This window comes from Chiloscyllium plagiosum, chromosome 22, assembly GCF_004010195.1.
Source record: "Chiloscyllium plagiosum isolate BGI_BamShark_2017 chromosome 22, ASM401019v2, whole genome shotgun sequence".
In the NCBI taxonomy this organism is placed as follows: Eukaryota; Metazoa; Chordata; class Chondrichthyes; order Orectolobiformes; family Hemiscylliidae; genus Chiloscyllium; species Chiloscyllium plagiosum.
Window position 1 is genome coordinate 23,711,135 of NC_057731.1, and position 25,972 is coordinate 23,737,106.

The 25,972-nt window shown below is 40.2% G+C and overlaps 1 long non-coding RNA gene across 1 annotated transcript; it reads right to left on the minus strand.

Annotated features, from left to right (window-relative positions):
- Positions 1-7,142: 7,142 nt before the first annotated feature.
- On the minus strand, positions 7,143-23,800 carry LOC122560956. Its single transcript, XR_006314859.1, has 3 exons — positions 23,717-23,800; positions 22,755-22,855; positions 7,143-7,298 (listed from the first exon to the last, which is right to left on the minus strand). It is a non-coding gene; the product is annotated as an uncharacterized LOC122560956 (long non-coding RNA).
- Between the last annotated feature and the right edge of the window lie 2,172 nt (positions 23,801-25,972).

Sequence of the window (25,972 nt, forward strand, 5' to 3'; positions counted from 1 at the left end):
TTGTCAAGTTGACTCTGATTGGCTCAGGCATTGCCATGGAGAAAGCAAGGTTGGTATAGGCTTTGTAAGCTCCAAATAATTTAAAATGAGTGCAACTGATCAGCTTAAATACTTTATATGTGTTAGAACACTCAGATCCAATCATGGGATCAAATCTCTCAGGAATATGTTCAGTCCTTACATTGTTTTTCTGCTTGTTTGTTATTTGGCATTCTTGTATTTGTCCTGATGAATGTTAAATATAAAATTCCAGCAATGCCTCTCTTTTTAGCAATATAACCATATAACTTTATTACACACAAAATTGATGAAACTTATAAACAAGCTTCCTAGAAAAGAAGCAGTTTGTATCGGTTTGATTGTCTTTTTTTTCTGCACTGCCTCTAAAGACTGGATATCGGGGTGATAGAACAGCGAGCAGAATTAGAGACAATATTCTAGGTGTATTCATACAAGCATCTAGTATAATTCATATGTTCTGCAATTTGTGTTTAAAGCCTCGGACTATACATTTCAAAATGCCGTTAACTTCCTTACTGTTGCTGCACATCGTACTGTTGGGATTTCGGTAAACTATTCACAAAAACACACAATCTTCTCTTGTGTTGTGTCCTTTAGTCTGATCCATTTAGTTTATGCTACCACTTCTTCCTCTTTCCCTAGTCTCATTAACTTGCATTTGTTGAAATTAAATGCCATCTGCCACTCATCAGCCTACCTTCCCAACCTATCCAGATATCCATGTATTTTATTTACCAGTCTCTGTTGTTTGAACTCTTCTCCCTAATTTGGCATCATTCACAACCATAAACAGCTTTGTTTCTGCCCTTAGCTCAAGGCTGTAAACAGGACTGGACCCAGCACGCTCAACATTGTGCTTCCCCAGTGACCTATTTCCATATCAATGTTGCTCCATTTACAACCATCCTTTGCCTTCTTCTGTTTAACCAATTTGGAGGCTGCTTTAGAAACTTGATTGTTATTTCATTTATACCATTTGTTTTACCCTTCAACAGGCTACAGACCTCTGAAATATACACCATGATCTATTACACCCGAGATCTAGAAATACAATAGACCTTTTGACTGCCTGAAATAGGCTTTAAATATAAAAATCAAGATCATATGCTCGCTCCCCATGACAATTGGATGATTCTCACAGTCTTCAATTGGTGAGCTGCTGTGGGACATCTATTTGGTGCCTGCAGTTTAATGGCAGCTTTTAAGGGAGGCTCAAAGCCTGAAGTTGGCACTGAACAGAGTATAAGGAACAGTTATTTCTCTGACTCTTAGGCTCTTTTGGGTACACATTGAATTTCTCCACCGTCATTTCACTCACGAAATCCAGTCAATACATGAAGCAAGTTTGCCATCTCATTTCCCATGCTGATGGTGCTATTTAGATGGTTTATTATTGTGTTGCATCAAGTCATCAGAACACAGAAACAAGCTATTTTCACAACTAGTCTATGGCTACATATCTGTTCACTGATGCCTCCTCTCACCTCTTTCATTTAACCCTGAAAATATATCCTTTTATTTATTTTTCCCATCAAGTTGCTTATTTAGCTCCCTGTCAATGTATTTCATACTATTTGTCTAGAATGTTCCACTCTGACAAAGTAACTTACAATTCAATTTATAAACTCTTATATTTACAACTCTAATTTTAAATTGTTCTTTAATTGTTCTTCAAGTGGAAAACAACTTCTCTGCATCTGCTCTGTTGAACATTTTTTGCCTTTAAAAATCTTTTCACAGTCTTCTCTTTTTGTGAGAAAAGAGCTGCAGCCTGTTCAGTCTTTCCTGACTGTGAAAACTGCTGGTATTTTGTATATAAACTCATTAATATATATCATTTGAATTAAATGGAGATAGGAATTGTGCAGTGTTGTCCAACACTGTGCACCTATGTTCTTCTTCATTACACACAACAGATTCACTGGTCAAGAGTTGCTGAGTAATTTGCTTGAGTCTTCTCTAGCTATTTGATGAGTAAGTATAGCCTTCTTTCCTTCCCATTTAATGCCAGTGACATTTTTGAATTACTTGCCATTGACCAGAGGTTAACCAGGCCAACTATCTGAATAAGACATAGAACTACAGGTGCTGAAGATCTGAAACACAAACAGAAATTGCTGGCGAAAATCAGCAGATCTGAGTTCTGATGAAGAGACACTGGACTTGTAACGTTAATGCTGCTTTCTTCCCACAGTTGCTAGCACTGCTGAGTTTTGCCAGCAATTTCTGCTGTTGTTTCAGCTATCTGAATATTGTGGCTATGAAGAAAGTCAGCAATTGGGTCTTCTGTGACGTCACTCGCATCCTGGCTTTCCAAAGAGTTTCTGCCACTGACAATCCTATTAGGAGTTTGATAGAATATTCCACATTTTCCTGCATGTGTGCTATTCCAACAATACTCAAAAAGCTCAGCACTATCTAGGACAAAGTAGTCCACATAATTGACATCACATCCACTACTTTAAATAATAAATCTGCAGCTGTACAGGGCCCTGGTGAGACTGCACCTAAAGTATTGTGTGCAGTTCTGGTCTCCAAATTTGAGGAAAGACATTCTGGCTACTGAGGGAGTGCAGTGTAGGTTCACAAGGTCAATTCCTGGAATGGTGGGACTACCTTACACTGAAAGACTGGAGCGGCTGGGCTTGTATACCCTTGAGTTTAGAAGACTGAGAGGGGATCTGATTGAGACAAAAAAGATTATTAAAGGATTGGACACTCTGGAGGCAGGAAACATGTTTCCGCTAATGGATGAGTGCCGAACCAGAGGACACAGCTTAAAAATACGGGGTAGACCATTTAGGACAGAGATGAGGAGAAACCTCTTCACTCAGAGAATGGTGGCTGTGTGGAATGCTCTTCCCCAGAGGGCAGTGGAGGCCCAGTGTCTGGATTCATTTAAGAAAGAGTTGGATAGAGCTCTCAAGGATAGTGGAATGAAGGGGTATGGAGATAAGGCAGGAACAGGATACTGATTAAGGATGATCAGCCATGATCATAATGAATGGTGGTGCAGGCTCGAAGGGCAGAATGGCCTACTCCTGCACCTATTGTCTCTTGTCTATATCACTTCCTTCCCCACTGATACACTAAAATTAAAGTTTGCACCATATATCAGATGCAATGTGACAATTCGTCAAGGATCCTTTGCAAAACCTTTGAAATCTATGACTTCATTTATGAGGGATATAGGTGCATGGGAATGCCATTACTTCCAAGTTTCCTCGTACATCACACATCATCTATATCTGAAAATATTTCTTGTTCAATCATTGTCATTATATCAAAATCTAGCAATTCCTTAACAGCATTGTGTGAGTAGGTTCACCACATTGTATTGAAATCACCATCACTGTCTTTGAACAATTTGTGTTACAACCAAAACTACAGGCAATGTTCCTAATTTATTATTATTCCAGCAGGAATAGCCTAAACTGTTAAGCTCCCGGCTGAGGAGGGAAGAACCAGCTCCCCTTCTTCATTCAGCCATCCCTATGATTTGTCAGAACAAGGTTAATTTAAAAATGATCCCTCTCCTGTGAATCACTTTCTCCCAGACTGGATGAACTTACATTTTAAACGGAACCAATTTGACCAGACTTTCTTCAGTTAATAAAGAGTGAGTTTGTTAATTATAAACACAAGAAGAATTAGTAATGCAGCACATGTATACAGAGATTAGGAAAAGAGATAAGGCTCAAAAGATAAAAATTACAGACCAGTCTCTGAATTGTTTGTGAAGAGTGGATAGGTGAACGTTGCAGTGAACATTACCAATAGCATTGACACTGGTATCTTAAAAGTCAGGTTCACGATACTTTGTTTTGCACATTGGTTTAGATTCGGTAACTCTGATTTTGTTCGACTGTTACTGAATTCCATTAGAGAGAGTCCTGTTTCCTTTTTTAACTGGTTTGCATCACCCAGAATAAGAATGTCTTTACTTCCAACAGAGGGGTAACTAGAGGGTTGACCATAACCAACACAGTATCCTAATGCTTGAATCCAGGTTGATACATACAAGAATGTTTAGCCCTCCTAGCACACTCCAGTAGAGTTGAAAGGAGTTCTTAAGCCCTATCCTCGTGCATTCTTCAAAGGGGAAAAACACAAAATGTGTCTGCAGTTTGGGACGTAATCTGCAAGAGAAGCTTTATTGTCTTCATAGTCACAAGCGATTACAGTTTAATCTGTTTTTAACTTGCCTCATTCACTCCCCCTTCGAAGAGCTGTAATTTGAATGTTTTCTCACATCCATTAGTGTGAAATTCTGTGTGTCTCTTTCACCAGAGACCAACCTAATTTACATTCCTGACTTGATCAGCTCTCTTTTAAAAAGCACATTTTGGAATTATAAAATAAAATACTCCCTATATATTGAGGATTCTGACCCATGGTCATCACATTAGAGATGGGCAATAGACGCTGGCCTTGCAGTTCTACCTATATCCACGAATGAATAAAAAGTGAAGTTCCAGTCAGGAATGCCACCTGTCTGTTAATGTGCTTCAAGCTACATACTCTGTTAGAAATTTATTCCTGTCATCTGTCCCCCAGTCTTATAAAGCATATTGCCAGAAAGTCTTACCACTCAATGGATATCCCAGAATTTACCGACATTCCTCACATCTACAACATCAATTTTAAAAGGGTGTTGTGCACTGAGCCCAGAGCTATAGTTCATGACCTTTGCTTTGGGCATATTGGAAATTGGGAGTCTGTTCTGTGGGAAGTGACTTTCAGGAGATACTGGATGGGGTAGTGCGGAGACAGGCTGTACTCTTTCCTCAAGTCCAGCAGTGGATCTGAACTGGCAGCATTCATGCAGTGAGAAGCAGAGTTAACATTTCAAGTCCAATGTTTGAGAATAGTCCCAAAATCGAAGAACGCCTCAAATTGGGTGGTCTGCTGCCCAGCATTTGGCTTCTCACCGAATGTGGAGAAACATTGTGATTCTGACCACTCTGAGTGACTACCTTACTGTGTTCAAACCCCTGATCTGGATTGTGAGACTGACCTTGATTTACTGTGCTGGGACCCCCTGACCAAAGGCTATCCTCCCATGACTTAAGTGAGAGCGGCTGACAACCACAAGTTTCTTGGCTTTGTATTTATGCCAACAGCAAGGCACAACAAAAATAACAAGAGCCCGACATCTCTGGCTGAGGGTGGAATGCACAAAAATGCAATGCAAGCCAGGGATGGTACAAGATGGTGGTAGACTCAGTTTGCTATGATAGCGAGCAAAGAATCTGGAGATGCAGCTTGGTTCAGTCCATGAGCTGAGTGCTTATCCCTGAGTGCACGGAGTCCTTGCTACAGCTTTACACTGATAGTTGCTGATCATAGCCCAAGGTGTAGCAGTGAAGTGCAAAAGTATCCTGGATTGGAGATGTGTCATGAAGGTTCTTAGAGACCATAAGACCGTAAGACATTGGAGCAGAAATTAGGCCAATTGGCCATGGAGTCTGCTCTGCCATTCAATCATGGCTGATAAGTTTCTCAACCTCATTCTCCCATCTTTTCCCTGAAATCTTTGATCCCCATAACAATCAAGAAACTACCTCCCTCTGTCTTAAATATACTCAATGACCTGGCCTCCACTGCCTTCTGTGGCAATAAATTCCATATATTCACCACTGTCTGGCTGAAGAAGTTTGTCCTCATCTCTATTCTGAAAGGTCTTCCCTTTACTCTAAAGTTAGCACAGATCAAATGTCAATATCTGTGGAAGTGGTCAGGGAGCGTAGAACGTGCCCTGAGATGTTGGTGCCAGTGTCAACATGGAGATCCTTTGGGGCAAGTGGTGAGCTGGATTCACCAGTTACCTGCACTGGTGTCCATGTCACATTTTCTTGACATTTAGTTTGTTTGGTGAGGTTAGTAAGATAGGAAGTTAAATATTAATGAGGTGTGTTGAACAAGGCATTTAACAAGCAATAATCCCCCTTAATTGGCAACTTGTTACTGCTGGAGCAATAATCCTGCAGTGCTGCTTTTCAGAAGCATAAAAAAAAGGCGAGATATTTCTGACATCAAGATGACCTTGCTGGACTTCTTGTCTGATTCTGTCATAAATCTTACCATCACCCACATCTCTCAGACCCGTTTGAGACTCTGTCCAGTGTTAGACCCCATCTATACTTTCTCATCATCATGTAAATATCAAGGCTCAATGTTTCTAATAGTGACCTGAAATATTAGATTTTCTGCCAAACTGCTGAAAGTTTATTTAATTTCTGTTTCTATTTCAGATTCAGTTAATCCCTCAGTATTTTGTTATTTTTATGGTCTCCAAAATATCACTAGAGGTAATCAAGCATAAAACCTAGAGCTTAAACTTTGATCATATAAACACCATCCCACTTGACTTGTGAGGTCTCCAGGTTTGGTCCTCATGGGGAGATTTTGAATTCTAAAAATAGATACTGAAAATGATAAGAAGAATTATAGTTTGCCTTTTTTAAAGTTCCCTTCTTAATAATGCAGGGCTTAAGCAGGTTACTTATTTCAGTTGCACAGTTTAAGATAAGTTCATCTGGTTATAGATCTTTGGTAAACATGGTCTCCTGGAGCTATCTTGATTGTCTCATGCAATTTTCTTGATTGGCTCACTAACAGGCTAAATAGCACAAACAGTAGGCTAAGAACAGAGCTAAGTGATCCCCATCCAATAGATCAGATCAAAGCTCTGTAGTTTGGCCACACACAGAGGTGAATAAAGGATGGGACAGAAAAGTGATATCGCTTTAACTCAGGATCATTTGTGATTTGGAGGAGAAACTTGCAGATTGTAATATTCATATGCTTCTGTTGCTCTTGTTTCTTGCAGGCATGAAAGCTGCACCGGTGTTGAAGGATGCAATTCATTATGTGCTTCTTATGGGGTACTGTTCTATTAAGCTGCTATATCCTAGATGCTGTTGATCTTCTTGAATGCTATTGGAGCTGCACTTATCCAGTCAAGTGTTCAATATTCTATCACACTCCAGTCTCATGCCTTGTAGATGCTGGACAAAGTGAGGAAGAGAGCTCATTTTTCAGAAGTGAGGAAGAGAGCTCATCACAGAACTCCTAGCCTCTGACCTGCACTGATAGCTTCGATATTTATAAGGCTGATCTATTAAGTTTCTGAATAATAATAATTTCAAGGATGTTGATGGTAGAAGATTCAGGAGAAGTGATGGTGTAGTGATACTATCAAGGGACTAGTCATCCAGAGATCCAGATAATGTTCTGGGGCACAGGTTGAAACCCCACATGACAGATGATGAAATCTGAATGAGAAAATAAACAATCAAATGATCACCATGACATTATTGTCAATTCTCATTAAAACCCATCTTGCTCACTATACCTTGGTACACAGCCCTCACATGATTTGGTCTAAGCTAATATTTCAGACTTACAAGAATATGACTGAGTCTTACGTGCCTTCTGAAATGGCCGAGCAAACATATCAAACTGTAAAATGTCTCAGATAATGGAATGAAACTGGGAAGAGCACCTGGTTTCAACCTAAACATTAGAAATGATAACAGTAAACTCAGTTCTGGCAAACCTACAAACTCCTGTTATGAAGTTGAAGGCATGTACTCTACCTTTAAGAGAGTGAAAGCGGTTTTGATCTGAGAGCTTGCAGGCGCTTGTCATGAGACTGACTAGCAGTCTCAGAGTGTACTGGAAAATTGAAAATATGTGACATTTGGCTGTGAAACAAGTACCTGAGTTTTGGTTGCTATGTTTTCACAACAGTTCGAATTTAACCAACAGTTTAAATTATGCTCCAAGATACTAAAACCCAATTGAATTTGCATTTTACTGTTTTGCCAACATCAAACCAATGAGATGATCCAATGTTTGGGGTATAAAGAGAGTTAGTTAGCAAAAGCAACCAACAGCCATCACCAGAGTAACTGCAAGCAAAACACTGTCTATCAAATGTACCTTTTTCATATGAAACATCTTTGCAGCACAAGACTGAAGATGACCCAGGGAGATTTACAGCCTGAGGAAGGAGGACACCAGAGGCAACTGCTGCTGTCTGGTTTATGTTTCTAAATATGTTTATTAGCAAGAAAAAAAATTGACCTTACAAAAATATAAAGTTATTGAAAATATAACAAATAACAAATACCAGTATAATAAAGAAAAACACAAATTACAATACTACTGTCTACTAACTACTAACCTACCCTATAATACAAAACAAAACCTAACACTGTGCAAAACAACGCCAATAAATAAGTGACTAATAAAACCAAAAAGAACAAAAGATCACTCAAAAACACTGAATAGCAATGCTCAGCACAAAGCTCCCAATCAAAAGAATGGGTATGTTGTATATATATCTATATTAACTCAGGAGACCCCCTCCAGGGCCCAGGGCTCAGCAAACCTAACCATCCTGGTTAAACAAATGCCTGAGTTAAGATAGCAGACAAATCTGTATCCAAATAACTCAAAAGGGTTGTCATATCTTATAAAAAAGGTCTGTTGTGTGGTGCACCATGTTTGTGAAAAATATTCACAGGAATGTGCTCCATAATTAATTTCTGCTGTCCCAGCAACCCAGTGGGTTCTCAGACACCTAATTCATCAGGATATTCTTCAATGTACAGTAAGTAAGAATATTAAATAGTTTCTTTTCATGCCCATCAAAAGATAAATTCAAAAGCCTTGGAGTAGAGATATTGGGTCTACTTTAACTTCTCTCCTTAATATCCCCGCTATCTCTCCCGCCACAGCGTTCCAATAAATATGGAGCCTGTGGCATGTCCAGAAGCAATGGGTAAGAGTACCTACACTTATTTTACATTTGGGGCACATTGAAGATGCCCCTTTTTAAAACATGAACCCTGTGCAGAAATTTTAACTGCATAACGCATATCCTATTACAGATTGAGATCTTTCGCATGTTCTCCCATATGTCCTCCCACATTTCAGAAGAGATCTCCACACTTAGCTCTTGTTCCCAGACCTCATGTAACCAGTTATTTTTCCAGCCTGTCCCTGCCATTCAGCAGGCGATAGAGGGCACTAACCAAAAGGGTGGAACATAGCAACTACCTTTCTTTTTCGGACTTATAGAGCTTAGTGAGAAATATAGTCTTCTTCTGGATGAAATCCTTAACCTGAAAAAAATGGAAAAGATCTTTGCTAGGCAGCTTGTATTTGTGGCTCAATTGCTCAAAAGACATCATAACCTCCCCCTCAAATAAGTCTCCTGAACTGGAAACTCCTCTTGCTGCCTGAGTTCATTATCCCTGGTCGGAACCCTGGCACACCATGCCTTGACTGTACTAATTCGGCAGTGGTCCATAACTGTTTTCACCTGATTCATGAACAACAGGTTAATAAGAGGGCACTTTGCCTGGGAAGCCTCGCTATCCAGCCATATTGAGCCCGGATCGTTACCTGCCTAATCGCATACAAAGGACAGCAGGGAACTCAATTGATACCTCCTGATGTCTGGGAAATCAACTCCTCCCCATCCTTGACACAACTGCAATTTAGTAAGTTTGATGACGGGCCGCCCACGATGCCAGACAAAGGAACTAAATCAATCCATAAGCTTCCGCAGCGTTGACCTGGGAAACAGTGTAGGGAGCATACGCATGGGATAAAGCAAACGGGGAAGGACATTCATCTTAATGAGGGCTATTTGGCCCAACCATGAAATTGGAAGATTCTCCCATCTCTGGAGATCCTGCCTAATATTGTCGAGCAAGTGAGCAAAGTTAGTCTGAAGTAACTGACAAAACATGGGGTTAATAAAAATGTCTAGGTATTAGAACCCCACCCACGACCATTTAAAAGGGAACCTAGGGCCACCTTCAGCCTCTGATACTTCCTTGAAGTTCCCCAAAGGCATAACCTCCAAAGTTGATCTTACATCCTGAAGTAGCCCCAAATGAATACATTGTATCAGATAGGGTAGGGGGGTCATCGGGTTTGATTAAAAACAGAAGGACATCATTCGCATACAGTGTAATCTTGAGTACCCTCAATCTCACTTCCAGAGCAGTTATGTGGACATTCTGAGCTTTGCGAGTGGCTCTATCACCAATGTAAATAACAACGGTGAAAGGGGACAGCCTTGATGACCAACCTTACTAATCCTAAAGTTCTCAGACTTCACCCCATTGGCGATGACCACAGCCAGAGGATGGCGATATAAAACCTCCACCACTGAGCAAAGATCCCACCCAACCCAAGACATAAAAGTGATATGGCCATTCCACCCGGTCAAATGCTTTTTCTGTCTGCATCTACGGAAATCACTAACCCCTGAATCGATCATTGCTGACATACTTGGACCATATTCAGCAACCTTCTAATATTATAAGAAGACCTACGGTCCCTTATAAAACCTGTCTGGTCCTCTTTGACAATATGGGGCAACACCTTCTCCAGTCTCAGCACCAAGATCTTAGACAGTATCTGGAAATCTGAATTTAATAGAGAGATGGCCCTGTATGAAGCACAATTCTCAGGAACCTTCCACTTCTTAAGAATGAGGGAAATATTAGCTTCTCTCAAGGATGGTGGTAAGCATTCATGCATATAGGAGTGATTGTACATCTCCAACATCGGCCCTGACAGAATCCCCCAAAACTCCTTATAAAACTTACCTGGGAGACCATCAGGGCCAGGCGCTTTCCCATTCTGAAGTTGCCTAGCTGCTTCCTGCATTTCCTGAATTGTCAAAGGGGCATTAAGGAGAGAGAACTGTTCCAAGGTTACCCCTGGGAGGTCCAGGTTCTTGGCAGAGTGGAAAGCCCACACCCTCCGCGACTCCCTCGTCAGGTCCACACCCCCTACCAACCCAACCTCCACTCCCGGCACCTTCCCCTGCAACCGCAAGAAATGCAAAACTTGCGCCCACACCTCCCCCCTCACTTCCCTCCAAGGAAGTCTGGACTGTGCCCCAGCCTTAGGCAAAAAATACTAAACACAGAGATGATCCTTAGTCAACAAATAAAGACAAAGTCAGGATAGGCACTCCACCCATCCCCAGCTCCAAGTCACCCCTACTTGTGACTAATAAAGAAAGAGAACCAAAAAAAGGGAGGCAACAGAGCTCACCCACAAATTTCCCATGATAAAATTCAGTTATAAAAATACAATAAGAACAACATATTCCAAGATTTTTTAAAATTATTAGGGAAAGAGAAGGAAAAAATAAAGGGGGGGGAATAGGGAAAACACAGGGTAAGAAGTAAAAAAAGATGAACATTCTTCAGACCAGTCAGTCTATTTTAAAGTGTCTATGAAGTTCTAAGCTTTATCTGCTGAGTCAAACGTATAAACTGAGTCCTCGTGGCTGAAACGGAGCACTGCGGGGTACCTCATGGAGTACTGGATACCCAGGTTCCGCGGCCTCTTTTTAACTTCATCGAAGGACTTCCTCTTTCGAATTACAACTGCAGAGAAATCCCGGAAAAAACACGATTTTTACCCCTTGTGCAGCAGTGCTTGTGGGTCTTTTCCTAGTGATCTGGAGGCTTCTATCACCTTTTGCTTGTCACTGTATGTGAGGAAGTACACTAGAACTAAGCGGGGGTGCTGTACCGGCCCAGACCTGTGTACTGGAATCCAATTGGCCCTTTCAATCTGGGCTCGAGTTGAAGGCCTAGGAATTGTGGCAGTCAGTTTTCAGAGAAGTTGACTGGCTACCCACTTTCCTCACCCTCTGGGAGCCCGACAACCTGAAGATTTGTCCTCCGACCTCGATTTTTGAGGTCGTAGACCAGCTCTTGTAAGGCCTGCACCTCCCACTCCAGTACCTGGATCCGACCGGATGAGGACTTGATCACCGCTTCAGAGGCCTTGGTTCAACCCTCCACCTCCTCCATCTGCTCCCTGAGGCCCTAGACCTGCCATTGATGCTTCTGCAACATGGATGCAATGGGTTGGACCTGGGCATGGATCTCCTCAATAGCAGCCCAATCTTTGAGATAAGTCTCGCTATCACTGCCGTCAATTCCTGTGAGTCTGTCAGGTCGCCCGGGCATTTGAGAGACGCTGCTGCTGTGGCCTCTGGTATGCCTGGTGCTGCAGGAGAGTGTCCTCCCTGCTGCTGTTCACTTGCTCCTTTTCCTTTTGGCATCCTTCCCATTCCCAAATATTAACAAATATGTGTTCTGTAAGGTTTTAAACTAATACTTCCTCCACATAAGTTGGCCAAGGATGACAAAAAACACCAATATGCCTTGGCTATTAGGCAGAGCCATCCACGTCAGTGCTACAGAATCACCACCATCTTGCCGAGTCCCCTGTTGTCTGGTTTAGAAACTTAAGTTGATGAAAAATTTTAATATGGGTGGTTATTGCAATAATAGATAGCTATAGAGCTGGAGTAGATAACAAGCAGTCAAGAGAAATGAGGCTTAGAGTTCTAAATGGTTGTTGTTTAATGTTCACTTTTAGTGTTAAAGAATAAATTGATATTTTTTTCTTTAAATAGTGGAATTTGGGAATTCTCATTTTTTAACAGATTACGAGGAGAGGTGGGCTTTTCTGGGTGTTTGGTTTAATTAGCAGAGGGGTTCAGCGCCGTGTCGTAACAGTCCTCCTTACTAACATTTAGGGGCTAGTGTCAAAATTGGAAGAATTGTTTCACAAATTACATAAGCAACACTGAAATAGTCAAACTCACAAACCTTTCAGTCAATGTCCCAGACACACCATCCCATCACAGGATGGATCCAGCAGTTAGCCACACATTAGTGTACAGTTAGGGAGGGGAGTTATCTGGGAGTCCTCAACTTTGGATCCAGACCATGAAGTGTCATGACAGGAGGTCAAATATGCTCTAATCTACTGATTACCATGTACCGCTCCTTCTTCAATAGATGAATCAATACTCTTTCATGTTGAACACCATATGAAGGAAGCACTGATGGTGACGAGGGCACAGAATGTACTCTGTGTGAGAGACTTCAATGCTTATCACCAAGAGTGAATCTGCAGCACCGTAACAGATCAAGCTGGTTGAGTCCTAAAGGATATAGTTGCTATACTGCGTCTGTAGCAGGTGGTGAGGGAACCACCAAGAGAGAAAAACACAGTTGACCTCATACTCACTGATCTGCCTGCCTCAGCTGCATCTGACCATGACAGCATTGACATGAGTGACCTCTGCACAATCCTTGTGGAGACAGTCCTTGTGCTGTGTGGCACTATCACTGTGCTGAATGAAATAGACCTCAAACAGATCGAGCAACTTAAGACTGGGCATCTATGTAGTACTGTGGACCATCAGCAGCAGAATCATACTCCAACACAATCTACAACCTTGTGGCCTGGCTTTCCCCTCACTCTACCATTACCATTAAGCCAAGGGATCAACCGTGGCTCAGTGAAAAGTGCAGCAGCAGCACCAAGCAAAACTAAAAAGGAGGTTTCAAGCTGGTGAAGCTACAACACCGGACAATATGTGTGCCAAAAAGCATAATCCGTGAGGGATAGACAGAACTAACCGATTCCACAACAATGGATCAGATCTAAGCTTTGCAGTCCTGCCACATCCATTTATGAATAATTGGACAATTGGACAATTAAACAACTCACTGAGAGGATGGACTGGATAGTGAAAGACCCACTTTTCTATTCTCATAAGTGTCTGTGTATATTTATTTCTTGATTTTGATTGATATGTTTTATGCATTCCTTCCATTTTTAACAGAAATGATGCATTTCACAGCTGAATTGGCTCAATATGACTGTCAGAAACTGAGGACTGCAGATGCTGGAGATCAGAGTCGAAAGGATGGTGCTGGAATAGCACAGCAGGTCAGGCAGCATCTGAGGAGCAGGAGAATTGATGTTTTGGGCATGAGCCCTTCATCAGGAATTCAAGGCCTTTCCTGATGAAAGGCTCATGCCCGAAACTTCGATTCTCTTGCTCCTTGGATGTTGCCTGACCGGCTGCGCTTTTCCAGCACCACACTCTCAACTCAATATGACTGTAAGCAATTGTGGGCAGAGTTTTGTTAAAGCAGCAGGAGTCTCAGGAGGCAGCTGAAGAGGCTGACAGAAATTCATGGGTCCTCTTCCATGGTAAACCCTCCATAGCAGACAGCAGCCAGGCAGAGGTCAGGCAACTGACTGGCTTTCCCCTAGAATTAGGAGCCTGGTAGTGAATATCTCATTCAGCAAGAGCTGCCAGCCAACCCGACGCAGCAGGAATTGGCTTCATCACCACTCTGCTAATTACGTGTCCTTCCTGCGTCCGAGCGCAGCCCCTCCCAGAATGGAAAATCCCACCTCAAAACACTCAAGGATCTACTCAACTAAAATAAAAGAAAATACGGTGGATGTTTGAAATTTGAACTGGAATCAGAGAGAGCTGCCACTACTCAACATGCCTGACAGCGCCTGTACAGAGAAAAACAGTGTTAATGTTTTGAATCATCTTTGAATCTGATCAGAAGATTCCAGAGGTTTTCTGAAGAGGTGCTATACTGAGCTCAAAGCATTAATTTTGTTTCTCGCTCCACAGACACTGCCAGCCCAGATGGGCATTTCCTGCAACTTCCTGTTTTATGCCTGCTCATCTGTTTAGATTACAATCTTATTCTGGCTTTTCAGGTAGCTCTATTTCTGTATGAACACACTCCCTAAAGCTCCTAGCAACTACACAGACAGAAACGTTGAATACTTGTGAATGCATAAAAAAAGAAAAACAATTAACTCCTATTCCATGTACAGTGTGGTTATAAACAATAAATTTACCCTTGAGTTGGTTTCATGAGAAAAGAAAGGACATAAAGATATTGGATACACAGTGAAGTCCTTGTATCACACTTCTCTAAATGATCTGTCAAACAATCAATTGAAAGGTGACATTAAGTATCACAAGTGGAAGTTTGCTTAGCCAAACCCACTTAACTGTACAAAGAATGAATGACTTCAGTTTATTGCCTGCTGGGTACATTCGTTCTTCTTAATCTATGGGAGCACCTACACTGATAGGCAATATAATTGGATAAACATCTCAAAAAATATATATATGCTACTCACACACACCATTCATATGTCATGTTAAACCATGGTATTATGAGAACCTAATGGAGTGACATTAGCTGCCTGTTCAGCTTTACTAGAGCCAAAGCACTATTATGCAATTTTATTTTTTAAAGAAATTAATTCCATGGAAGATTTTTAAAAATTATTCAAAGGAGCTAATAAATTTAGTTTCATTCAATTATACTGACAAAAGCATTCTATCATCTTGTAGACAGTAACCCTGGGGTTATATGCATGTCAGCTATTAGAGCTTTCTCATGAAAGAATTATTCATATAAAATGAACAATATATGAAAATCTGGACTTTGCAAAGCTTTAGTTTCCACTAAGGAGCTCTGTGATGCCATAATGGAGCTGTGATCATCAGTTTGAGCCCTTAATGAACAGCAAATAAGTCTCTTTCTTTCTTCCCAATTTTCTGCCCAGTCTCGTTGTTTCTGAAGGCATGATGGGAAAAAAAATTGGATAAGAGCTGCAAACAGGTGCAGAGATTGCCAAGCATAATTAACTCACACCCATACGTTCCAATGTCGCAGTACACAAACATTGTGCTGCATGCTCATTTACTGATTGCAGTATGCCTGTGGTTGAGTGTTTGTATGTATGAATTGTGGGTGCAAGATATTGAGAGGTCAATGTGAATTCAAGTTAGCTTAAGCTACATGAAGCAAACCTGTACTTCTTAGAAGGGAGATGCCATTGGCTGGAGTCATTATAATTGGAAAAATGCTCAGTGATGTCACTATGTTGTAATGGTGGGCAACTGAACCTAGAATATGACAGGAGTAAGTTCTGGAATTCATTGTATATTGAGTTTGACCTGAGAAAGACACAGAAATACAATAATATAGCAGAGATTGGATTTCAAGATTCCCCAGCACAGCCTGGGAGTTCTTGGTACAGGAAGCTAACAGAAAGAGAGAGGTTCAATACCCAGTGGATATAGGTATTGCAGACGAACACCATAAATACAATGGGAATGACAGCTATTGTAGACAGTGCTAGAATGTAAGCGAAAGTGGGTACTGCAGATGCTGGAGATTAGAGTCAAAATCAGAGTGGTGATGGAAAAGCACAACAGGTCAGGCAGCATCCGAGGAGCAGGAACATTGATGTTCCAGGCAAAAGAGGAATGGGCTTTTGCCTGGAACATCAATGTTCCTGCTCCTTGGATGCTCCCTGACCTGCTGTGCTTTTCCAGCACCACTCTGATCTTGACTAGGATGTAAGCCCCAAGTTTCTGGATGCTGGGCCAAAGGAGGTTCGAAGACTTTACCTGAAAGATCAAATCCATTGACTGTATTTTTGAACATATTATTCCACTGATTACACCATTAACTGTACATACTGCAAATATATTGAACTCCTATCACTCACCCACTAACTGTCTTCATAAGTCTTGAAACACAACTTATATTCATAGTCTCAACTCACTGTCAAGTACTTTGGCAAACCTCAGACTTACATTACATTGAAACACTGCCAAATGTTCAACAAAGACAGCTATGTCATCCAAAAAACATTGCACTACATTCACTCTCGCCTAACTATTGTTTGGAGGACAGTACAGTGCTAAAACAGAGGATGGATGCTTTCTTGGATAAAACAATGGACTCTTGGGTCTGTAAACCAGAATTCTAAACAGAAAAGGGTTACTAGGCAATGATTAACACAGATGCAGGCTAATCCTTTCATTGCCAATTGTTTCCATTAATCAGGGCAACAAACTATGACTCTTGTCTTCTTGAAAGATTTGCTTGGCTGTTTCTCTAAATATCTAGTAAGCAGCACACAAGTAAACCACAGCACACATTAAACTGTTGCCTTAAGTTGAAAGAATGCATGTGTTAAAACACTTTTCAATCCAGAGGATGAACAAATAATTCAAACTTTACCAGTTCCTTTCAGACAAGGCTTAAATATAGATCTGTTTTCCCACTATTGGCAGCCCAAATAAATCATTTCCTTTTCCTTGACAGTTTTACTGAATGAATTCCATTGCCTGTAGCTTTAATGACAATGCCCATTTTAACGATGGCTTTTTGTAGTTGATTCTTGCCATCTGGGTTCTGATAATAATGTCCATTCATTTCACTTTGTTTTCTGAAAGATTTGTGCTACCTGCAGCTTAAATAAATGCCTCCTGCCTTTACCATGATGTTAACAATGTATTTCCCGCATTTTCTGCAGCTTTAATTATTGTCTCTTCACTTTCTTCTTCGGTTAGACCTTGTCTGCCTAGACTTTGTATCTGTCGCTTTATCACTTTAATTCTGGCTTTGACAGTCTTTGGGTTTCTAACTTTGATTTGAAAAGCCTTCTGTGGCCCTTGATTTTCTTTACGGTAGTTGTGCTTCATGATGCCCACTCACTAAGATGGTGATGCTTGAATTGAAATGTGAGCATTTTCCTTTATTTCTAGCTATACAGCTGTTATTGTGTATCATTTCAAAAAGTTTTCTCTTGCCCATTAGGGAATGCAATTTTGCTCATGGAGCCTCTGTAATCTGTTCAGCCACCGGCTGAAGCCTAACTCAAATCTGCTCGCTCAGATTACCAGCATTCGATGCAATATTTAACTGCCTTAAAATGGCTAATACTCCAGCTCCAGAGAGCTCCCAACTCTCCTGCTGCTGCGTATCTCTTACCAGGTCTGAAGCTGACTGTAGATTGTGCCTAATTGAATTTTTCCACGAGAGTCTCTTCTATAGGGTCCTTGCGTGTTCACCTTCTTTTCCTGCTACAGTCTGTGTGAGGAGGATTCTTAAAGCTGTTCCTGAAATCTTCATACTGTCACTGTTGTCAGCTTGAAGCAACTAAATGGAATCTTCAGCACAGAAATTGGTAATACATGAAGCTGTCTGCATTATTGTTCACCATGCGGTATGATTACTGTCTCTTAGATGGGTGAGTTATAGGGTCTGGTGTGGCAGAGGAAAATAACTTTCTGGTCTACTGGGGAGAGGTTTTGCTTTAAATAACGTATAGTTTGCTGTAGGTTAGTGATTAAGTACAAGTTACATTGATATGATAAAGACAAAGAAGAGGACTTGAATGAGAGATCTTATTCCTTCAGTATCCTAAGCTATTACCCCTCCAAATCCACATGACATCATCATTGTGAGTGTTGTAAGACATTTACTAATATTATCTCTTCCAGGTTCTTATATACTTGTGCTACCATATCTTTGTACCTTCTCTCCTCTTCTTCAGAAAAAACAATTATCTGAAGGCAGGCCTCTGGGCTGCAAGTTTTGCTATTGTTATATTTTGCATCAACTTTGGGCATACTAACAACAGAAATGATACTGTGGATAATATAGGAAGAAACAGGATGACATACAGCTTACATCTCAGCACAGGTACAATGTGTCCAACTAACAACCACTAACACTCACAGCAGTGCACTTATTTGGATTTGTCCCAGGAGTTCTGTATCTGTCGGCTTTGGTATAGGTGGTGAGAGAACTGTGCAATCTGGTGCAATTTGGCCTGTATCAAAAATACTGGACAGGTTTGAGATTATGGGAGTTGAAAACTATGGTGCTGAAAATGCACAGCAGATCAGGCAACATCCGAGGAGCAGGAGAGTTGACGTCTCAGCCATAAGCCCACTAGGCCTGAAGCGTTGATTTTACGGGTCCTCAGATGCTGCCTGACCTACTGTATTTTTCCAGGTCCACATTTTTCAACTCTGACTCTCCAGCATCTGCAGTCCTCACTTTCTCTCAGGTTTGGGATTGTTTCAGGTGGTTGAGTGGCTTTGTATTTATAATTGTAGTTTACACGTCTGCCCCACTGGAATACCAAAGACGGGGATTCTTCTTGCATCTGGTCATGTAGTATGGCACTTGATTTGATGGGCTTGGTGCTGAGCTGCTTCATCACTTTTTCTCTGGATTCATGTGCTTCCTCCATAGGTTAGATTTCCTCTTCACCCAAGAGACCTCAGTCCATTGCCCCCTCCCCTGTCCCCAACTCCAAACCCCCAACCCCCAACCACCATCTTGTTCCCCTTTATCTCTTGCACAAGCATTGTCTTCAGTTTAACATGTCTTATATCTTTTCAAGTCTGCAAGTAATGTTGTCTTCCCTCCTTAGAATGGCTACAACAAACCCCATTCTCAAATTGCACTTATTTTCCAGCTCCTCTTTCATTAAGCTAACTCCTTGGCAAAGTACACTTAGAGTTCTGGATAAGTGTGTGGGTCAGTTAATTAAATTAGATTTGATTGCCTACAGTGAGGAAACAAGCCATTTGGCCCAACAAGTCCACACTAACCCTCCAAAGAGAAACCACCCAGCCTCCATTCCCCTACCCTATATTTACCCCTGACTAATATTTACACCTAACACTATGGGCAATTTAGCATGGCCAATTCGCCTGACCTACACATCTTTGGATTGTGGGAGGAAACCGGAGCACCCGGGGAGAATGTGCAAACTCCACGCAGACAGTCGCCCGAGGCTGGAATCGAACTTGGGTCCCTGGCACTATGAGGCAGCAGTGCTAATCACTGAGCCACCGTGCCACCCCGTTGTCTGCTGTGAGGATGTTACATTTCTGTGGATGAAATGCTCTGCCTAGATCAGGTATGGAAAGAGACATGAATCCTGCAAAATTAAGTGTTATTATCTGAGTAGATGCCCAATGCTTCCCATCATTGTCAATGTGGGTTCCTGGTGGAAGGCCTGCTGGTGACCTTCCTGTGAATGTGACCTGTCCTATTTAGGAGCTTGGAGAAATTGATTAATGATCAGTTGAAGGCCTGTTCCCTCCTAGGTCAGACTTTCTTAGCTCCACATTGGAAACTCCCAGGACCCTACCTGCGTGGTGAGCTAGTGAAGTCTGCCAGTCAGTTGGCAGGGATCGGTCCCTCAATTTGCACTCAATTGTGTGCTTTAGAGCTTGCACTGGGGCAGGAAAATAGCTAATGGCAGTTTCAGCCCCTCTCCACAATACCCCAAACAGTCTTGCTTTCAGTTCACATGTCTTCCCTCTTTCTGTAATTAACCCCCACCCATTCACAAGATCTTTGATTCACACTTAGCTTTGTCCTTGGGTTGCTCCTCCATCTTGGGAGTCTGGGAAGTGCTGTACCATTGCCTCCTCTGTAGTTCTGCTGAATTCGTATTGACTGGCACTCCAAGTTTTTAGCCTATGATATTCTGGGGTCCTTGGTCAGGGCTGGGGCAGTAGATGTTGGTAACCAACATCTACTAAATTATCCGATCCAGTTGGCTTCCTTAAGTGTTAGCATGCGTCTCTCGGCATTTTTGCCAGCATTGTACAGATTAGCTGCCTAATGTGGAAGATAGTGCCCTCAGTCACTCTGAACCAGTTATTTCAGTGAGCGGCTTGCCTTATGTAACCTGCTACTTTGTTTTGTGAGGAATTATCCTGTTCCGTTCAGGCTTTATTGCATCTGGCTACCAGTAATACCAACAAGTCTGTGCTACACGATAGCAGACTATACTATTATAAATTCTTTCCTCACTTTCTACATGGGCACCTATAAGCCGTGGAAAAGATCCTAGAATTTGCAGAGATTGCAAGAATCCCCAAACATCATAGATTGTATGCTCTGCTTACAATAGTGCAGACTTCATGAACTACAAGGGTTGCCATAAAGCTGTGCATTGCTATTCCTGTTTTGATCTATAAACACAATTTAACCTTTCTTAAATCTTCCAACTTTACATTCATAACTCTTTCTCATATTTTGTAGACTTACTTGAGCTGTCTGACCACCTAATCATCTTCAAAAGCTCTGCAAAATGTCCTTTAACCTTCTTAAAAGTTCTGCTTTAGTGAGCGAAACCTGGCCTTAAATGTCATTAAATATCTTAAAATATCACATAGGTATTCCCACTTCATGTGGCATGATGACCTAGGTGGTATGGATCATTTTCAAAGGCAGCAGTCACAGACATGTGTCAGAAACTATAATGCCAGATTTTAATTAGTTTGACAAAAAACACACTTCTCCGATTTTTCTTTCCAGTGTCTAAATCACTGGAAGGAGACAACACGTGTGATAATAATTCTGTCAAGGCCTTGTTAAAGGTTATCTGTCTAAGAATGATGATACATCAATCTGCTTTTGTTCTTCAATTTTAAAAAGCCTTATGTTTGAACAGTTACGAGGGTAACAATTAGCTACACCTGGCTACACCATAATATGTGTATGTTTTACAAGGATTAACACTTTAACTCGAGGATCTTGTACTAAGGCCAAAGGCGAACATTTTTGAGACAGGACGGTAGAATTCAGGCTAGCACCCTATGCCTGATATTAGAAAGCCTGACTGCACATCTCCATTTGGAAATGTATGGCTTTCCAAATCACTGTTTAAACACATTTCTTTCTCTGAAACCATCCCTTTTACACATGCCACTGATCAGGAGCATATGAATATGAGAGTGGAAGATCAGGTGTAGGAACATTTTAAAACAATTTTAAAAGAGTGTAGCAAGTTTCTTCAATGATTAATTTTCGAATGCAATCCAATTCATATTACTTACAGCACATTCAGCTATTAGTAAGGAAGATCAATGTGACAATAGAAGAAAAATAGCTCACTCATTGCTAATGCTTCTTTGCCCATGTATTAACAATGCTGCTTGTTTCAGATGGGAATTAAATATTATTCAAAAGGGTGTGAGCCTTTGGAAGTCCGTGCCACAGAGAGCTGTGGGGGTAGAGCCCTTGTGTGTTTAGGTTGAGGTAGATAGATTCTTGGGGAATCAAGAGTAATGAGGAAAATGCATGGGAGAAATGTTGGATCAGTCATGATCCCATTGAATGGCAGAGCAGGCTTGAGGGGCCAAATAACCTGGTCCTGTTCTTATTTCTTGTGATCTAAAAATCTTCTGGGCCTCAGACTCTTAACGTTTGAATGGTTTGTTCTCTGCCCACACAGATACTTCAAATTCAATGTCAAGGTTTCCTGAACCTACCCATTTAATGACTGGTAACATTTGTGACTGATATAGAATTCACTATGGGTAATTGCCACTTGAGTGAAATCAAAGCCAACTAAAGCTTGAACTTAGCGACAACATAAACTTACACCAATGTTTGTTAGGCACTTAATGGTAGCAGTCACATCTTTAATATGATTGGATAGAATGTAATGATTAATTTGTGCCAGATCTCTTGAAGATACTTCAGGTAAGGCAATGCAAGATTTCACTGCCTTTGTGACCTTTGCAACTATGGTATGTACAGATCAATTCTAACTATAGGGTGCATCCTCAAGTAATCTGCTCTGAATTGAGACATTTCACTAATTGCTTCTGCAAAGAATCTCAACCTCTTTAGACACAGTTCCTCTGTTAGTCACATCCCAGTACTGTGGTAGGACAGGCCCTCTTTTTCAGATACCATCTTTGTCTGACAGTAATGGCCTGCATACTCTCACCTCACGTTTATCCCAATCCTCAACTTTAAAGTATTTGACAGCCATAATAGAAGCAAAAGCCAGTCTTCTGGCTGGGATTGGAGAGAAGTGTATTCCATTAGTGCAAGCTCTAAACTGAACAAAAGTGACATTTGTGTCATCTTTTCAAGTGATCCAAAAGTTCAATATGGCCTACTTTAATTGGACCCATCCCTTACTTCATGAGCTTAATCAGTATTTTTTGCAGTAGCTTCACAAACCGATTTCTAACAGAATGTCAGAAACAGGTAACTTACATTCACAAAGGTCGACTGACTTGATTTTCACCAGTGTTGTGGGTTGTTGCTAGATAAAAGAAACATTACTGACATCCAAAAGCACAGCTCCTCCTTTCTGTCTGATTTAATACAGGAAAAATATGAAGTTAAAGATTAACCGTACCAAACATGCTACGTTACAAATGTCAGACTTCTCATAAATGTCATTTTTTTCAAAAAACTAATTACTCGAAAAGTCAGTAGTACATAATAGTTAGGAAAGGTGTCTTGGCAACTGTAGCGAGATCCGGAAATTTAAGCTGAGTTTACAAATAAACCAAATGAAGCTTGCCATCTGAATATTGTCATAGGTTAACGGCACTCTTGAGTACTATTCATTTATAATCACTGAAGTTCCCTGTTCCCTCCCAAAATTTCAGTTCTCTTTTCAATGACATTTGGGAGCTGATTTTGCTTTCCTTTACCCTTTACTCTCTTGTTTCAGAGTCTTCATAGTCATTTGTTTTCATTATTTTGTGATAGCATCAGTTAATGCTGGTGTCCTCTATGCCAAACATAATTTTAATACCATCACATACTAAAGTTTCAATTAATCTTCATTAGTAATTCCTAACTTTTCCAGTAATTTTGTATAATTTTTGTTCATCTAAAAACACTTTTTTTAGGGTTCCAGAAATTAATCACGTATTTCAATCCAGCAATGATTTATCTGTAGTAGAACCCAAGTTAAGCTTCTAAAAACTAATACAACATTCTGTTTTATTATGTCAAAATGATCTTTGGCATTTCATGTACACAATGTTTAGTGCAATCTAGTGCATCATTTTCTATTCCTGACATTATTATCTTCGGTGACTTTTTAGATTTTACACAGCTCAACATTTGACCTCAATGTTTGGTCCAGTATTGGCTCAACCAAGCCAACAAAATTGGTTGTATTTGGCAAGCTGATCTGTTCTGAGCACATCCATGTCACTTACCCTCAGTTCTGTTTGCCAGGCTCCTTTGCATCACTTCAGCACAAACAATCTGCTCATAAAGTGCAGTGTCAACAAAAAGCAGCAGTGACATTTCTCTTTCCACAGCAAGAACAGTATCACTGGCAATATAAAACATATATTTGCAGATAAATTCTTGCCTTGCGGACAGCTAGAGTTTTATTCTTCTTGCCTTACAGAGGTTGACATGACAATTACAAATCTTAAAACAGTACCAGTGAGGTAAAGTGACATAAGAAGCAAAAAGTGAGACTAATGTCTAAATACAATTTAGTTCAAAATATTAGAATAATACTTCTCAACATTCTCTGTCAATTTTATGAACAAATTATGATTTGTCTTGCATCCAGACTAACTTAAGCTTAAATCATTCAATTAAGTTGTGCAGTACAATTCCAAGCAAATGTTACTTTGTATTTGTTTATTGATTTACAATGCACATTTTCAGTTTGTATTCACTTCTTTAATTGTAGAGATTGCAGGTGGTAAGTGTCCAGAATTTGCCCGTTCTCCATCACTCAGCTCTAATGAATGATGACATTCCATTCATTCCTCATCTAATGCTTTGTGCATTCTATAACATAACAATCAAAATGGTGGATTGAACCAGTACCTTCAGCTTCCATGTAAACATGCACAAATGGATAACAGGAAAAGACAAAATGGTTCATCCTCACCTTGCAATTAAGCATCATGATCTCCCAAGGCTTTGACCTATCAGCAACCAAATCACTTACTGGTGGAAGAAATAAGTCAGATTTATTTCACCAGTGCAAAATATACCACACTGAAATAAATTAGGTTTACGCAATTAAGAAACAATCGACCTGCCTTATACAAAAGAAAATATTGTTGCATATAAGTAAAATATGCATTTTATTACATTGTTTAATAAAACTGTAATAAAGAGGAATCTCCCACTTTCAGTAGTTCTATTAGTCTGCTATATTCACAGTATCGCAAAATGCCTGTTTGCAGAATTGAAATTAAAAGAATGGCTTTTCTTTCTACAGAGTGGCAAATTGTGAATTTTAAAAAATGTCTGAGTATTTCTATCTTCCTATTGAATTATAAAACAAATTATTCATGTTCTGATTCACAAGTGCAATAAGGAGCAAGTGAATATGAGAAGATCTGATGAAATTACTAATAAGTTCTTGCTGAAGGTATTTGGAATTTGTCACCCAGTTGTGCTTACTGACAAGAAGTAACTTGTATGGCACAATGGATAATATTACAGCCTACAGTAATCCCTACTTAGGCTCGATAAAACTTAATTATTTAAACTACAACAAAAAATTATCCTTGGAGATATTTTATAAACAGAATACACATTGAGAAACAAGAGAATGCTCAGTGTATTGACTTGTAAGGAATATCTCAAATCACTTGTGGCTTTATTCTTTGTATCTCATCAGCTATTTTAGCTTGTGAAATAAATTGGAGTTCTCACTGTTTGTCATTTGGCATTACTTACATAGGCGTGCACATACACACACACACACGTCTAGGTGAAGTGATATTGTAATTTCTTTAAACTTAAAAAAAAATCCAAAATAATAATCATGGAAGGAATCAGTTCTCTAAGGAAAAACATTCACCTTCATACAGTATACATTTTAAAGAATAAATTGTTCTTACTTGAATATCTTTCCTTTAAAACAAAAATGTACTCACTGTTTTCATGCATAATTAACCACACATGCACAATTTCTGTCAAAAATCTAGTGTAGCAATCTGTCAAAACATTGTCAAATACTAGGTCTCATAATCCACTTGAAATTTTACCATTGATAGCATTGATTGCACAAAGTATATCCTGTTATAATTCGAGCAAAACTCATATTTTTCCATCATTTAATCCTTCTGCATGTCAAAAGTTTCAGGGATTAAAATGCTTTTAAGAATGAACATTTAAAATTCAGCCTTCATCACTAGCAAAAGGAAGCATGCTATTACAGTTTTAAATGAAAAGTAATATCTGAATTATAGAATAGCAGTCTTGACCTACATACACTTGGGTATATTTTACTCTTAGTGTCAAATATATAGATGTGACTAACTGGTGAGCAAAAGCAGTAACAGACTTTTCTTCCATTACCACTACTAGCTCATATTAAGTTACAATTTGAAATGTATGCAAAGTAATGGAAACAATAACAAAATAGTTTTAATGACAGAGTAAAGCTAGTCAATTTTAATATTGAGAAACATTCTTAGACAGTAAGGAACAGATAT